This window comes from Epargyreus clarus, unplaced genomic scaffold, assembly GCF_041222505.1.
Source record: "Epargyreus clarus isolate Ecla_fem2 unplaced genomic scaffold, WU_Ecla_fem_2.2 ptg000005l, whole genome shotgun sequence".
NCBI lineage: Eukaryota > Metazoa > Arthropoda > Insecta > Lepidoptera > Hesperiidae > Epargyreus > Epargyreus clarus.
Genome location: NW_027332213.1, coordinates 8,735,128 through 8,752,356, shown reverse-complemented (window position 1 = coordinate 8,752,356; position 17,229 = coordinate 8,735,128). Strand labels below are relative to the sequence as shown.

The 17,229-nt window shown below is 33.6% G+C and overlaps 1 protein-coding gene across 2 annotated transcripts in view; it reads left to right on the top strand.

Annotated features, from left to right (window-relative positions):
* Atg16 (Autophagy-related 16) overlaps positions 1-17,229 on the top strand; it is a 191,302-nt gene that overhangs the window by 138,141 nt on the left and 35,932 nt on the right. The gene's annotated exons all lie outside the window — the stretch shown is intronic.

The window sequence follows — 17,229 nt, the reverse complement described above, 5'->3', positions numbered from 1 at the left end:
CGCGTCGTGAGCGTGTCTTCCGCCTCCCGCGTCCGACCGATCGGACTATGGCGACATCATTCATTAACATATAACCTGAGACTTCCAACAGCAGACAATCTTAGCTTTAATTACTCGAGTCGTAAAGGATTTACGTCTCTACGGCATTTAATCAACAAATCTTGTACAGGAGTCGTTGCAGCTTGTGTTCACTCAAATCATTACACAAATAAATTACTGTCCGGCCCGAACCGGCCAAATGGCTTCCGTTAAACCTACTGATCATTAATTTCTTACATAACTTTGTAATTAAATATTTGATTACTACACGGACATATGTCATTTTTCCGTGTTTAAAAAACGATTACCTTATTCAATCACCCTTTAGTTTGTAAACTGACAATTAAAATTTAGATAAAAATGAAAAACGATTATTTAATTGCCCAATTTAATTATTGTTTTAAGAAAATACTCTTGTAAACTCTATGACTTTATGCTCTGTTGAGATAGCGAAAATAGTATGTTTTAATTATTGTAGTACCCATAGGATTAATTATAACGTTCGACGCTCGTACAGTTTATCAACCAATCACAACAATTAATCTGACAGCGTAACAATATTATTATCATTATGAAATGAGCATATAATTACATAACTGTCTCGACTAACACCGCGCTTGAAGTAGTGGGTGTGAGATTTTTTAGGGTTCCGTACCCAAAGGGTAAAAACTGAACCCTATTATTAAGCCTCCGCTGTCTGCCCGTCTGTCTGTTTGTCACAGGGCTCAATCTCTAGAGCAAAACTTGATTTTTTTACAGTGTTCGTGTGTATAATTTTCCGGGAGTGCCAGCAGAAGTGAAAACCCTTCACCCTTCAAACCCTAACCTGAACAATAAAATGTAATTAATAAAAAATGAAACTGACACCCATTCACATAGTTGCAGTTTGCTTTGCCGTCTCACGAATTTTCGATCAGGCCACATGTCCTGACGCAAGTTTAACATTTTTTACCCATCACAAAAAGTGCACAACTCCGTTAAAGAAGTTTTCACTTCTAAAACATTATAGATTCTGTAAAATATGTAGATAGATAAAAGGACGTATAGAGATAGTCTGTAAACCTGCTTTTTTTTTCAATTATTACGCCGCAAAACTATATTTCTTACGAGCTTACAAACGTACACACATCCTTTTCGTAGCGTATCCATCATTACTCATCTTTTATAATAAACTTTTCCTGTAAGTATTTATATGTTACCGTAATTGATGTATTTGTAATTATCCGAATACATCATTATTCATTGACTATTTATACAGTAGATCTTTTATAGTTCTGATGGTATGCGTTTAAAGCCGAGAGGTGATTACATTCACACAGCAAATAAGTGGAAGCGTTTGGCGGACCACTACAAGACGCATTTCGTTAATTGACTAACCGTACCTTATGTTACAGGCAACGGTATATGTAGAGATACCATCATTTGTGATTTTGTAGGATGCTTCTAGTTTAAAATTTATCTATTTCTATGGAATCGTATTGTTTTTCGTTTGCCTGATAAGAAGCTTACCGTGTTTGTTTGTTTTTGAACTCAAATATTTTAGTTCTAAGTACTTTAAAAAATTGAAATAACTAGCATGTGGACTATATGATGGTAATTGATCTCTACAGTCTATGAGCATATGAAATCTAAATGGAATACATCATAGAACTGGGATCCGACCTGAAGTCGATATAAGATACGTCGCTTGAATGGTTGCCTCATACATAAGTCTGGCAGCATCCACCCACTCCACACCCTTCCTACGAAACACAAGAACTACTTCAGAAGATATATGTATTTATATAAAATAAGCTTTTAATTCAAGGGAGTAGGTAAACATATTTGTTACATTTTTAAGAGGAAGGAAGCGTTCTACGCTCCAGTCGGGTCTTCTATTTTTGTGCGATCTGTCCGTTTATTTCACACAAAAACTTGGTCACTATCTATATATGTAGTTTAGGATCTAATTCGTTTATTTATATACGTATTTTACGATTATCAGCCATCCGGTCTTTTATATTATGCTTCTGTAATATCCTCAGGAACAATATGATTAAATTGATATTGGCAGCAGCCATAAATTCTGTTTCTTAATTGACTTATAAATTCATAACATAAATAGTAATATATTACATAAATAATTAATTCAAATTATGATATTGCCAACATAACGGATTGCAATGAAAATTTTACTTTGTCAATATCAACATCGACGTTTATAGTTCCGGTATTTCAATGTTATCTTTCTATGTTCAATTGCTAGTCACGGGTCTTCCAGTTGAGGAAGATCTGTACAATACTCCACCATACTGCTCCAATAGGAATAGATGCTAAAATAACTGGCTTATTAGCAGTCAACCAACAAAAATAGTATCGGAAGTTTTCAAACATACCTACTTATGATAACAACATCATCAACCCAACATTGTCCCACTGTTGAGATAAAGTATCGGCTGTATTAAATCCTTATTCATTCATAAATAATCAATTAATCGAATTGAACTCTAGACTCCTAGCATGAAAGGCTAAATTTCGAATCGTTAATGCCACTAATTACAATGATTACAACGATTATTAAATAGTAATGTTATATTTTTATGATAAAAAATGACATTAATTCATACATTAACATGAACAATGATATGTTGATTATTGATATAATTACAACACATTGTCGTGTGCGTAGGAGACCTCATTTCGTGCAGCCTTCGTAAAACAATAACGGTGCGCGTCGAACGCAATTATTCTAGATTATAATTTACTCGCCGTTAGAATTAAGTTATTAGTCCTGGTATAGCGGAATTAGGCATAATAAAGTTAAGCCGCTTTTATTGCCGGCTTTACCTATATGCCACATTGCGAACGCGCAATCGATCGACGATAAAAGATAAAAAAAAACTGTTGTTTTTTCCGTTTAAAATTTGAATCAATTCGTAGCGTCAGTGACTTATGTCATTGATGAGCGCTATGAATTGTCTAATAAGTGTATGAATATATCCTAAGTTATATTATTAATATGTTCGATATATTTTTCAGTTTATATGTTGTTATTTAAAATGGTAGAACTCTGTAGTTTGTACGCACCACCGCCACATCTATTTCTATCTTATAACAGCAACTCTGCTGCAAAGCAGCAGCAGTTAACCGCAGCTGCCGCTTACCAACATTACCAACCTTATTTGTTATAACCTGTCAATCCGTTTATGATTTAGGGCATACCAATACACACATACCTAAGTACGGTCAAAAAACATTACCCTCACAGTCATGTAAAAGAGAACTATTGAACTATCCCCAAGCTACGCGGTGACGGGGAAACAAGCGCCTACTTAAATTGGTTGCATTGCACTTCAGTCTGTTTTGATTGCCAATAACTTTACCATAAACCATTTGTAGACAATTACTCGCACAATTTAACTGTAAAGTTACTACAACCTGCTTTCAAAACAGTTCTCATTAGATTTATTTTTAAGAGTGTAATGCGGAATAATTCCGTTTTCAGGTATGTATCGACTACTAGAATTTTAATAATATCTACCTTAGTTAATTGTATCAGGCGTTACTTTGCGGAAATCCATGCTATTAAGTTAACTCCACGTGATTTCACTTAACGATTAACTATCGTAGAGTTAACTTACTATGATGATGCTCCGTTTTGGAGCGAAACATGTGATGGTGGTGGTATGTACGCATCCTTTTTGGGAGGGAGAGTGGTACATACCGCATGGTTTAAATTATGTATCATCATATATAATAGCAGTGTATTGTTTAGTTGTGTATTGTTGCGAAGTAGTTTTAATCCTAACTTAATATTTACCAGTATAACACAATAAATTCTCTGAAAATTTCATTCAATAACCTATTAAGATTCCAAAGGTATCCTAAGGTATATCCTTTCAAGGGTACGTGAGATGAACGAAGAGATGGGCGGACGACATAGGCTTAGTAATAGGGTTCCTTACAGTACATAATCTCACAAACAATCTTTGTTGTTGAAACAATAAATCCTCATGTGCATACTTAACCAAAGAAAAAAATCGGTTCTTTATAGTCGCTGTACACATTTGTAATACTTTGCACAATAAACATTATGATGTACAGTGAGTGCACCTTGGCGTGTTGAATGTAACGAGTAGCTCTATTTTTAACTCGAACGTGATTCACATCGGGTAAATGCGCCTCAAACTGATTTATGGGCGCAAATTGAAGATTACATTCAATATTTAATGCGGCGTAATCACGCGAGTAATTAACAAATTGTATGTGAGAAAATCCGTTCCAAGCAGGATGGGTAGCTTTGTTCAGATCGCCTCCACATTGTTTCCTGCATGCATTGTCTCGGTCGCTATTAGAGGCCAGACAAATAAGGAGAGAAGTTATGCCATGCTTAATTTAACCATACATTCTACTTAAACTGCATTCTTGAATAATGTTTTATAAATGAACAATGTAGCCACTTGGTGTAGTCTATTATTGTTTAGGTGCTCGTATTTACCTCAACAAGCCTTACTTTGTATTACGCCCTAATCTCTGTTAACAGATCAATTACTAAGTAGTTTAACGTATAAGTATGTTAGTATGAAAATTTTATGTACTCACAATTAAATATTGAAGATGTGATTCAATTCATTATTAAAATGAGAAATTACATAACGATGAACGTTCCCAAGATAAATTGATTCACTCCGGATTAAGACTATAAACCTGAAAAACTTATCGGGTTCGTAAATTTTGGTTTTTACGACCCCCTTAAGAAAAGTGTTTTGCAAATAAGCATGTCTAATATAAAAGGAAAAGGATATAATGTCTGTCTGGATGCACTTATTTCGCTAATAGACCAATTTTCTAAGATTTTGATTACATAATAATGTAAGAGAATGGAGATTGATGGTTTTCAATACCAATATTATGGCAAGGATAAAAAATACGAATACAAAACTGCCTGATGTATCTTATGTAGGTACCACCTTACACGACAATTAAACATGATGTATGACAAACTCAACCTATGAAATGGGACGATATATATCTATACGATTTATAATTTTGATAATAACTTAACACCTTTTGTTGATATATCAATGATATCAAATGCCTTACCTATATTACTACCATATTCATTATTTTTTAAATTATTTGACAGATTTTAAAAGTTATTAGGTAGGTACTATTGGACAATTTTTAAACAACCATAGCATGCTAAAGATATAATTAACTTATTATCTATGATGACGATCACGGACGAAACTACTACGTTATTTCATTGCATGAACAAAAGCGCCTGTCATTTTTGATACACGTCATAAAATCTCTTACTTTATCGGACAGTACAACAAATAATTTAAATTTTAATCAAAGCAACAATACTGTTACAAGCTCGAAATGAAGCATAAAATGGTGGGTCGAGATATAACACCGAATGTCCTTGAAGGACGAAAAGGCTTTGTATAAAGTTGATTGACCGAACGCCCAATATTCCCAGACGGCAACAGTAACTTTCTCTCGATTCAACTCACACAAAAAGGAACAGAATAAAGGGGAGAAATTTTACCATGATTAAAGGCTAGCAACACTCGAATCATCCTCATTATGCCCGACGTTAGTGGTGCGATGATTCGATATTTTTTCTACCACCTCCTCAATTATTTTCAACAGATAAATTGTTAGGATGTTTTTTATTATTTTTCCAGTGATTATGTTTTTAGTATTTTAGTTTATAACTGTTGTATCATATAATACTCGTATTTTACTGAAGACATAGTATAGCTTTATTTTAACATGAAAACAATACTCTTATCTACTTTATACTGATCCTCATCCCATAGATGTGTTTTGTATACTCCTAATAGGATAGGGGTACTCTTACTACCTAACCTTAGTCACGAATGTTATTTTTAGGAACAATACTTAAACATTCAGTGTTCCTTCATATGTTCCCCTAACTGTTACTAACTAGGTATACTAAAAGAAAAAAATATCGCTGCTAATAAGATAAGAACTTAATCTGAAAATTACATAAATAATGGTATAAATTATAAAGCATTTAATTTTGTTGCGAATGAAGTAAAGTTTACATTAAATATTGTAGTAAAGCAAATCATATTATTTATTTAATTGTGTACATCGGTCTGACTACCGTACGTGTGTAAACGTGGATCCCATCTAACAATTTCAATGACCGCGCGGTAGAATTATTGTAATAGGAACTTAATGTATGATATTTTAGAGAGCTATTGAAGCTATAAAAATTGCACCGTAATAATCGTAAATAGTGCGTGATTCCGAGTACTTTACATTTTATACTTGCCCGCGAGAACTTCTTATTAAATGATTCATTATAGCTATCCGCTATGCGATCAAGTATAATTACTACAAAATGCAAAATCATCTCTGAATTTAAAGTAAATAATACAATAAATTCTCACGCGGCTCAACGACCTACAATATTCTGCTATACCTATTAACTGAGCTTCTGTCCGCTTCATATGCAAATGAATATCCGTTTAATTACACTCAACTTCAGGAATAAAATATATGGTAATAATGAATCCTCAAAATTGCCAATCTTATTCCATAAATGATATTATTACATGAAAGATCTCGTAGTAATGTCCAAAAGAGATCGTAATGGCAAAATTAATTGCATATCGTAATATGTTTGAAGTAGGACTCATTAAAATTCCTCGAACTAATAAATGATCGAAGGCAATTGGACGATTCGAACCTTTCTTTCTTTTACCTATATAATTATAAAACGTATTGGTAAAATATTCTGCTATACCTATTAACTGAGCTTCTGTCCGCTTCATATGCAAATGAATATCCGTTTAATTACACTCAACTTCAGGAATAAAATATATGGTAATAATGAATCCTCAAAATTGCCAATCTTATTCCATAAATGATATTATTACATGAAAGATCTCGTAGTAATGTCCAAAAGAGATCGTAATGGCAAAATTAATTGCATATCGTAATATGTTTGAAGTAGGACTCATTAAAATTCCTCGAACTAATAAATGATCGAAGGCAATTGGACGATTCGAACCTTTCTTTCTTTTACCTATATAATTATAAAACGTATTGGTAAACTTATGTTTATTTTAAGGTACCTGCGTAAGTATGGTCGTGTGAAGTTAATTAATTGTGAGTTTTACTGTTGACAAGCAAGTCCGATTTTTCTCCTGATATAGTCAGATACTATACTTCGAAGATAAGTTTGGGAATATTGGAACAGTCAACCACTCTATGATTAATTGTCACTGATATAATTTATGCTCATTAAACAAAAAGAAGGCTAGTGAAAGCTTGTTCCGATTTAACAAATATGTTTATTTACAGTAGTATTACACATAATAACTATAATGATAATAACTATAATTATATTTTAACAATTAGGTAGCGAAATCAAGACAAAAAATATAACTCACTCAGATGTTTATGTGTAATTACAAAAGTATAATAACGTAACAAGACACATGAGACAACCAAATGAGAAACGGTACAAACAATCGCAATGCAAAATAAATTTTGATATAACCTACATTGTTGAGCAGAACAAGCTGTACGTCATCGTCTTATTCAAGGGCAAAGTGTAACTGAACGGTAAAACGATTTTAATGTTACCGTGTTCCGTTATTCATTTAATTAAACGTGTATATATGTAACGAGAGAAGATTATGAATTTCCTAAACTAGCACGTTTTCCAGCACGAACAGTTGATTAGATCGGGACGTTGCTCCTCACATAGCGGACACTTAGGTATGATTTAGAGGCCATCCTTAGTTGTTTACGCCACACGATAACGCACACGGAAAGGCGCTCTCTCTCAAGACATTTAGCTCGTTCTCATGATTATGCCAAATATCTTAATATACCGTAAAATATTATAAAACATTAATTTGTTAAAAGTAGTTCATTAACATCGAACAATAGAACCGACGAAATGTTTAATTGAGATACACGCATGAGATTTCAAAAAACAACAGTATAAAGAGGTATGTATTTCGATGTCAGCTCTAACGGCATCAGAATTTCTAAAATCAACGCAATAAGATCATTTATCATGATGAACAATATAGACATCACAATTGTTAATGTCGATGAGAAAGATACCTCTCACTCAAAACTACCACAAAAAGTAGACTCGGAGCGGTATTAAGACAATTCTTTAATCTAAAACAATTCCTATAGTGCTCAAATGATTGCAGATTGTGTTTTAATATCTTCTTTTTGTTGTGGAATAATTTGTTCTGTCAGTTATTTTATTTAGTTACGTTCTACATTCTGAATAATGAGATAATTCACACTGTGTTTGGTATTTGAGTGTAACAAACAATACGGACTGAGATAGGTGGTTTTCGAATGGTTTTAATTGTGCGGCCAAAGTAATAAGTTGTGTATTTCTGCGCTACGCACCACCGCTGGAATCGCTAATGAGAGAGTGCAATTTAAATCAACCGATTTATAAGGAATGAGTTATTTCGCTGGGCGCGCGTACTTCATTTATACATTCTAACAGCACTCGGATATTCAAATTCATAGCGCAGAGATAAGTGTAACGAATGTCTGATATGCGCCTTAGGGGATCGAGATCTATACGGTTATTAATAATAGCCATTCCCAGTGTTTACTACTATATAAAGTGGAATATTAGTACAAATCACATTCGTTGAACCAATAGCCCATCGTCAGATGAAACAATTTTAATGGAAGCAACCTTTGCAACCTGTAATATATCATTCCTTACGAGTATGACCTCAATGTTCGTATAGTTGACGGAGCTAAAGTGAGTACATTATTTGTAATGTATATTTTAGAAAATGCCTCATCACTGTAATAATTGCATTTTACATAGTCAGAACAGTTCTCTATTAACTAATACATAAATTACGTAAAGTATAAAACATTCTGAACTGTATGTTTACTTTTTACTTAAACAACACATTCGCTTTAAGTTAGAATTCAGTATCAATACAAAGCCTAAAATATCAAAATGGAACGGGGAAAATCGCCTTTCTTGGAAATAATGTAGAGATAGTTTCTAATATTTCTAATGCACCGCTGCATTGTTAGAGCCCGGCATTTGTATTCTGCGACCAGTAAAGAAGCGACGTTTGTTTATATAAGCTCGTTAGAGTCGGCGGGCCTTGTCCGGATGATATCGCGTAACCCCCTCAATTAGTGCAGCCGGGACTATCGCGGCAATAAGCCGAAACAGCTTATAATCCTGCACTCGTGACGCGAGGAACGAACCAAATGAGTGTACACTTAATTAGCCGTTATACTATAAATTTTAAAAGCGATGATAAGGTCCCGTTGGCCGCTCACCGGGGACAGTGCTCGGCGGCTAATGGCGCCTCGCGAATTAACTTTAATTAATTCCTCCTCACGGAGTCGAGTCTCAGGAATGGATTTGGGCAGCCGCCGCCGTTCATTACCTGCTCGCTCGCGCTTACCTGACGTAGCGCCGTCGTGTGAAATGCGCACCCACAGTACACGGATACTATCAGTAGGGTAGGTTCTCATACGAAACCCCCTGAGATAATGGGCATGATGACAAATTTGGAACTCCCCTTCTATAATGTAAGTACATGTCTACTGATTCCAAAAATCGTATTATTTGGGCAATAAATTCAGTATTAACGGAAATATTAGCCTTTTTAAAACAAATTTTGAATTAAGCGCGAAAACGCTCACGGGTATCATGGCGTCCGCGAGTGACGTCACGCTTCAATATCCCATAGAAAAGTTCAATCAATACGGTGACACGTCAAAAAAAATGACGTCATTTCGCCCCGATTAGCGTTTTAGACAAGATGGCCGACTGCATTATTTTATTGAAAATATAATGAATCCTAAAGTTTTTATTAAAACTGGGCTATTTTTGCGAAGCTTTCCACATATTGTTTTTAAGTAAATCATTTATTCTTCGATTTTTTCGATACTGTCATCATGCCCATTTCAGTGGGATAAACAATCATATACGTATCAAAACCACTGTACTTCTTACGCCAAAAGCAAACACGAGTGTCGCGACTGTAAATATGAACGGCCCAAAATCATTTCTTCGTTCTTAGTTTTTTCACCTTTCACTTTTCCAATCAATTATTATTATTTTAAGTTTGTATCGATAGTTAATCTCAAAATTTATTAGACAACCTCGTTAAGAATTATTTATCGTTTTAGTATGCATATTGATAAATTGAAGGTAATAAATGTGGACACTATTTTTAAGATATGTTTCATCCTGACTCGTCGATGTGGCTTAACTGTAAAAAGCACTTTTAAGTCACGTCAACTAATACCCGTTATTAATAATCAATCTATTCAATGTTTTGACAACCATAAAATTTGGCAATGTCTAATAGAAATGTCAAATTTCGATCTTTGGTAAGCAAATATTTTATAGATTATTAATAAAGGGTGTATGCCACATTTTGGGAACAGTACCCTTAGTATGAGTTTTTACGTTTTTACAAAAATGACTGTTTTTGTATATGTTTACATATTCCAATCAGTTCTGATACAGTCCGCTAGGGGCGCTGATTGGAAATGTATGGCAAATACGTAAACAAATACACAAACAGTAATTTTTGTAAAAACCTAAAAACTCATACTAAGGGTACAATCTGTCGTTAATAACTAGTTAATCGAAAAGCAAGTGTGGTCCATACTGTTCACATCTATTGACTGTGACCACTGCCTCGTCGTGCACCGCGTGTGCCGCGATCCATCGTCGAGGTTGCCGTGTAGCCGCGTGTACGTGCCACTTGCAACTAAAATATACTAGGAAGTCACACGGAAATGTGTGTTTTCGAATGCGGCGAGACGATACCGTCCCATACAACTGGCGACTCGGACCCAGTAGTTTGTACGAGCCTAATTAGCCTTTCAATTGGCTTTTCACCTACAATGTAGCAGTAACTATAAAATTGGAATATCCATCAATGTTTACGTTTCACTTTTAAGCGATAATTGTGAAAAAAACTAACTAATAAAATATATGTAACTGTATGTTCACAGCTCAATAAACCAACACATAGGTAGTATTTTATAAACATCTTTATATTGACAATTAAATTAATAATAAATAAGCAAGAACATGTTCAGATACTTAAAGACTCCAGTCGTGTTTGTAATCACCTAATAGGTTTACAAACGAGTTGTAAACGTGTCGGTATTTCGCCCATTACCTCTCTTACTAGTTAAAAAAAGTAATTCAGTTATAGTTTCTTCTGATATTACATTTACACAAATAAACTCGTAAATAACGCATGTGCCGTAGTTTTCTAATTATGTCATTACTTTAATAGAAGTTACATGCGAACATATTTTCAATAAAAAGTCGTATGGATTGCAACGATTGTGCGATTGTGCGATTTTTGTACATTGTATTCCTGTTTACTATATAATTTAATTGGTTGCATGTTAATGTCTCTAAAAATCTATGATTGGAAATGAATGAAATTTAAGACGTAGATAAGTGAAATTTGATCATCCAGGTAATTGGATTAAAGTGACATCATACATCATTAACATGTATGTTTTCTTCTATTCGGCTTTTTGTTTGAACTTCGGCTTTTGTTTTAAGCAGCTGATGCAATGTTGCCAAAATTTTCTACAGAAAAATCTGAATCGTCTAATCACAAGAGGAAAATTTGAAGTAAATCATTTACGAAACAAATATCATGAGGTTGCAGCAATAAAATATCATGTGACAAAAATATGTGTCATTTGATAGAAATAATATCATCTAGACGATAAACAATTACCTACCCATTTTAAGTATCTTCATCACAAGTGCAGACGGAAGCCCAGATTAAGATACAGAACATCCAAGTGCAGAACAGTGTTAGAGCAGTGCTACGCGATGCTAGCCTTTGTTTATGTTACTGTTTACTCAACGTAAATGGAATGGGACTGGTTGGCAATGCCGGCGATAACGGAGCGTTTTGTTTGTAATTAAGAGCGACGAGCAGGTCAACTCGGTCTCGCACATTACCGTGAGAGTTATGGTGACGTTTTCTTATTGCGTTCGGACTTCGGATGGTTTAATTGCAGTATTGCTAATTTAGTGGTTTTAGAGCTAGAAATAATGACTTTTGGTATGCTCCTAGCAACGAAAAAAATTGACACTAAGAAAATTTGATGACAATACTTTGGAGGAACTTTTGGAGATCAAAAAAAAATTTTTTAACAACTCAACTCAATGCATAACAACGGTATTTCGACAACTGTTATATATTTTATTAGACGACCCTTTTTTTCGCCCCAGAAAGTGTCACAAATAATACAATTTTTCGCTGTCAAATTTCCATATTCTACAACACTGGTTAGAATCAGATTTAGCTACCTTTGATGTTGAGCCCGGCGGATCGGATTATATAAAGTTAGCAAATGTTTAATTGCAAACCTGTCATCTTATACAAGCAGACGAAACGCGTTTCGTTAGTCGTGTGTAATGAAATGACAGGAATCTCATGTTAATGTTTGTTAATTGGAAGAAACACCTGCTGTGTCGTACGTACAAAGCTCATCAGATATTGACAGTCCATACACGTTAGTCGCGTCCACGTCAATTAGTTCTACATCAGCGCAATGATAGTAATATCTGACGGTGTTATCTTGCAAGTTTTTTTTCGCTTAGAATCTTGTATCTCTGAAAAATTTGTGTAATTATATGAAACTTTTGTTGATACGTCACGAACCAAACTTCGGATATTTCGTTGGATATTTAATTGTGAATTCAAAACCAGACACGATTAACTCATCTAATATAAACAAAACGCACTATTATATAAAATAAATCATATGGTATTAACAAGCATAGTTACGCTAATAAATACATACCATATACACTAAGTAATTCAAAAGGAACACCTTCACGGTACCTTCATATATTACAGGACTACCCAAACAATTAAAAAACCTCGCCCGAAAAATAATTGACGCAATTGTGTTGTACTTTGACTGACTATATTTCACTAAAGCGAATTTATATTTAACGAAATAAAGCAAAAAATGGATATGAACATGCAAATGATGCATTTATAAGAATAATAAAATCAGTATTAGTTAGTTAACCTTTAATATTTTTATCCTCTTCTTATATGTCATAAATAAGTGTCAGTAGGGTACTCTGTGGATAATTAATAGGTACTTTATATGCAAATTAGTGGGCACACAACGAAATGTCGGTACATGAGTCATCAGTGCCCATTCGACGATAAATATTTTGGACTTGAAATGACAACCTTCACAGGAAATCAACTTAATTATACTTACATGGTGGAGCGTTCGTGTAAGTAAATCATTAACTAAAATTTATGTCCTTTAGCAGTTGAAGGGAACTTAAGTCACAGACATTGTTATTTGTGTCACAGGATATCCTCGATAAGAATTAATTATCTTTTTTGAGATGAAGTTTTGATATAAAGAACAGGGTGGCCAACTGTTAATAGGTTCACAAAATTTCTTTCTTATATGACCAAAATGACATCCTTATAGAGCTTTCGTAGTTGCCTACTATTGTGGACCAAACGATATTTGGGTTATAACCACGAAAGGATTAAAAGAAAGCAATCTTCAAGAATGTAATTAGCAACTCAAATCTATCACGACAAAGCTCTTTGACACCTCAATATTACAAAGAAAATAACAATCATAGATAAATTATAAAATACAACAGATAATATAAAAGAAAATATATAATTAAACAACTTACGCGTCGTCTACATCTGTAATCAAAATAAAGGATTTAGTTAAGGTACCTTAGGAGTACCTACCTTAACTAAATCCTTACCTTACTACCTTACTAACTTAACTTAATTCTAACTTAATTAATTGTTAACTAAATTCTAAGATTCATTATTTAAAAAAATCCGGAGTTCTCTTTCATTATAAACGTTATTATCATACTCATTATTGTCCAGGACAAAAGTGCAAATACCGTTACTTTATATACTCAAATTTATATATGTCCGTTTTGGTTCGTGTCCTCGTGTCATCCAGGATTAAACCAGCCAAGGCGTAGTTGTGTGGGGATCACGATCACGCGCAGTCGGGGAGGAGCATTAATCGTCTGTCGTAATCCGCCAGGAGCTGCGTGTAAATGGCTATCGGGAGGCTGCTAGCTGCGTTCGGTAGCTTAATCTGAATTTTATTACCAACTAACTATTCGCCACGGTTTCACTCACGTTGCTGTTATATCTAATAGAGTTTCAACTGGAATAACGTCTATCTACAAGTGATAGAATTATTGGATTCGGTTAAGTAGCTTTTGAGGTTTTTAGCATAAATATAGTCTAAAGGTATGGTGTTATCTTATTGCCTTACGTTATGTAGTAATTGGTGCACCTACGCACCTACGAGCCTAGCTTATTAAATTTTATGTACCCTATTATTTTATTTTGTACCTATAGGACCTCTCTCATTGACTTGACATAATTATGACTAAGTTAGTATTTCTCATTGGCGGCTAATTTAGTTATTTTATTTCAAAAACCATAAATCCAAATACGAATGTCTATAAATAATCTATAAGGTAGCTGACAGGTGTTTCCTATATAAGCTTATATTTACGTAGGAGGACGTTTGGACACTGCTTCGAATTATTTTAACTTCCCCTTCGGTTTGGATTTGCGAAGCTCTAGTCTCTACAGTCAGGCCTGTGACGAAATAACGACACAATTAACGGAATACATTACTCGTTGTAGGAGCGAGGCGTTCGGTGGCTCGACTCGCATTTTATTAGACACTTCGCTCACTCTGCCAATTATTCGGCTCAATGAACAACGCACCTGCCGTCCGCGCATTCATGTATTTATTATTTACATAATACGTGCATATATAAATCCTTATGATGTGTTTTAAATTAATATATTGTAGCATATTTTTGCACTGATTTTCAGTCACCTCATTATGTCTCCATGTCTGCCTATTTATGTCACATTGTTAGTAATGGGTCTGTTTGTTCGTAGTCTGGGAGACGTCTGAAGCGTATTCCACCACACTGCTCCAATATTCACGTTGTTAAATTACATTTCATTTCATAAAAAAAAACATTTATTAAAAAAATATTCAACAATATATACAATGCATTATAGTCATGAAGAAAGTTCAGCCTTTTTCATTGATGTAGAGCAAGAAAAATAATTATTATTTTACATATTTATGCAACGATTTTTCGACTGTTTAATTAAATTAATCACAATAAAATTAGTGCTCGGTAGAAAATACCTACATTTATGAATTAATGTTTCGAATCATGTGACCGAAATACATAGAATTCACAGAAGACACAACAATGTTTCATATTGCAACAAATGATCTATGACTAACTTAAACAAGAAACCTCAACATCTCGTTTTTATATCTCAACAATACAACTATTATATATCGTGTAGAACAATATTAATACGAGTATTGTCACCATTATTGACAAACAGGTTTAGAATTGTTTGTTTTGTTGCCTATTTCTTCTAATTTCTGAAAGTCTCAATATGAAACTTAAAGCTTTCGTGAGAAATTTTATACAGTGCTTCAATATTCATAGGTTTCATAGGTGCTGTTATTTTCCCGATGTGATACTTTTATTGTGATCTAAAATTTTAATTTACACACCTGTAGCTAATTTATTTGTAGAAAATGCTTGAAAAACACATTGATATTTTTTCTGCATATTGATGTAGAGCAAGAAAAATAATGAACTCACGTATTTTACTCGCATTGATATTTTTTAAGTAAAGTATATAAAGCAATAATTTACATATTTTAGAACTCGTGCAGAACTTAGCTGTTAATTGACATTCGACGCGAGACGATTGCTAATAAATATCATTAAAAGTATTTTTCGTTCAGTTGTATTTGTTTTTAACACGCTTTTTTAGTCCAAGTCTCTAAATTAAGTATTTTTTTACAACATCAAATTCCAACTTTCTATACTGTATACTTTTTGAACCGGAGTGAATTCATTTTCTATTTTTCCACTTTTCGATCGCAACACTTAAATAGCAGCAAGTGCGAGACCGCTTACTTTATATAATAAATTGAATTTTTATTCATAAAAAGTGTATCTACATCTACGCAGCATCCGGCTACGTAATTACGAAGCATCTATCAAATGACCCTATAAGTGGTTTACTAGGTCTCTATAAAAATAAAAAACGTACTTGAATATACAACGTTTCACTTAACGCCGCACTTTACGCTCGTAGCAACTGTATTAAGTGTGAGAATTGCCTACATTACGGATATTTTACAAAAAGTTTTAAATATTAAATGTCCTGTTACATTAGTAAGCTATAGACCTATCAAAGGTGTTTATGGCTGTATTATTTCACTAAGTAATCATGTATGATGAGAGCTCGTTAACATTTAAGTAACTGGTTTACAGATGACTATCTGATACCACAATATTTAAAATAAAAGTGTTACACACGTTTATTTTTTAACGGTAAAGTGACATATTTTAATAATTATCAAGTGTGATATAAGAAAAAAGGAAAATAATACAAAAGTGTGCACTTACACGTCGGTCGTCAATTAAAAGTCCAAATTACACTTCAAACTCGTTACAGTGACTGAGTACATGTTATTCGAATTTTAAATTTAATTATGGCGTTACGAAAGATTATAATTACGATATTATCTGTGTATGAAAAAAATATTATTTTGCAAACACCTGATGACAGCTTGATTAATTCTTACGAAGTTTTCGCTGTAAAAGCTTTCAACACATGTCAAGATCTAAAGACCGTTTAATTTGTTACGAAAATATTATTATGTATCGCGTCTTATCTACTAAAATAACACTAGGCAGGCTCATTCATTAAACTACTTTATCATATGACCTTTTTATACGTCTCTTTATATCAATAACTAACGATAATGATAATTACTACAACAATACAAGTATGCAACAAGAAATTTCCAAGAATAACGTACAACAATTATATAGCGGCTTCATAGCATCGAACGTTTCACTTCATAGGTGGACCGTTTGTGGGATTTTTCTCAGATAACAATTACATCATTTTATTTCGCATTGTTAATTGAATTAAAGCAACCGCTATAATTGTATCCTATTAATATACTGTATGGAACGTTGACACAGTAATAAAATAGACTGTGAAGTTTAATAGCTATATTATATTTGTCAATTTTAGTAACACCAAGACTCGGTTGAAGGCTTCTTTTTATTATAAT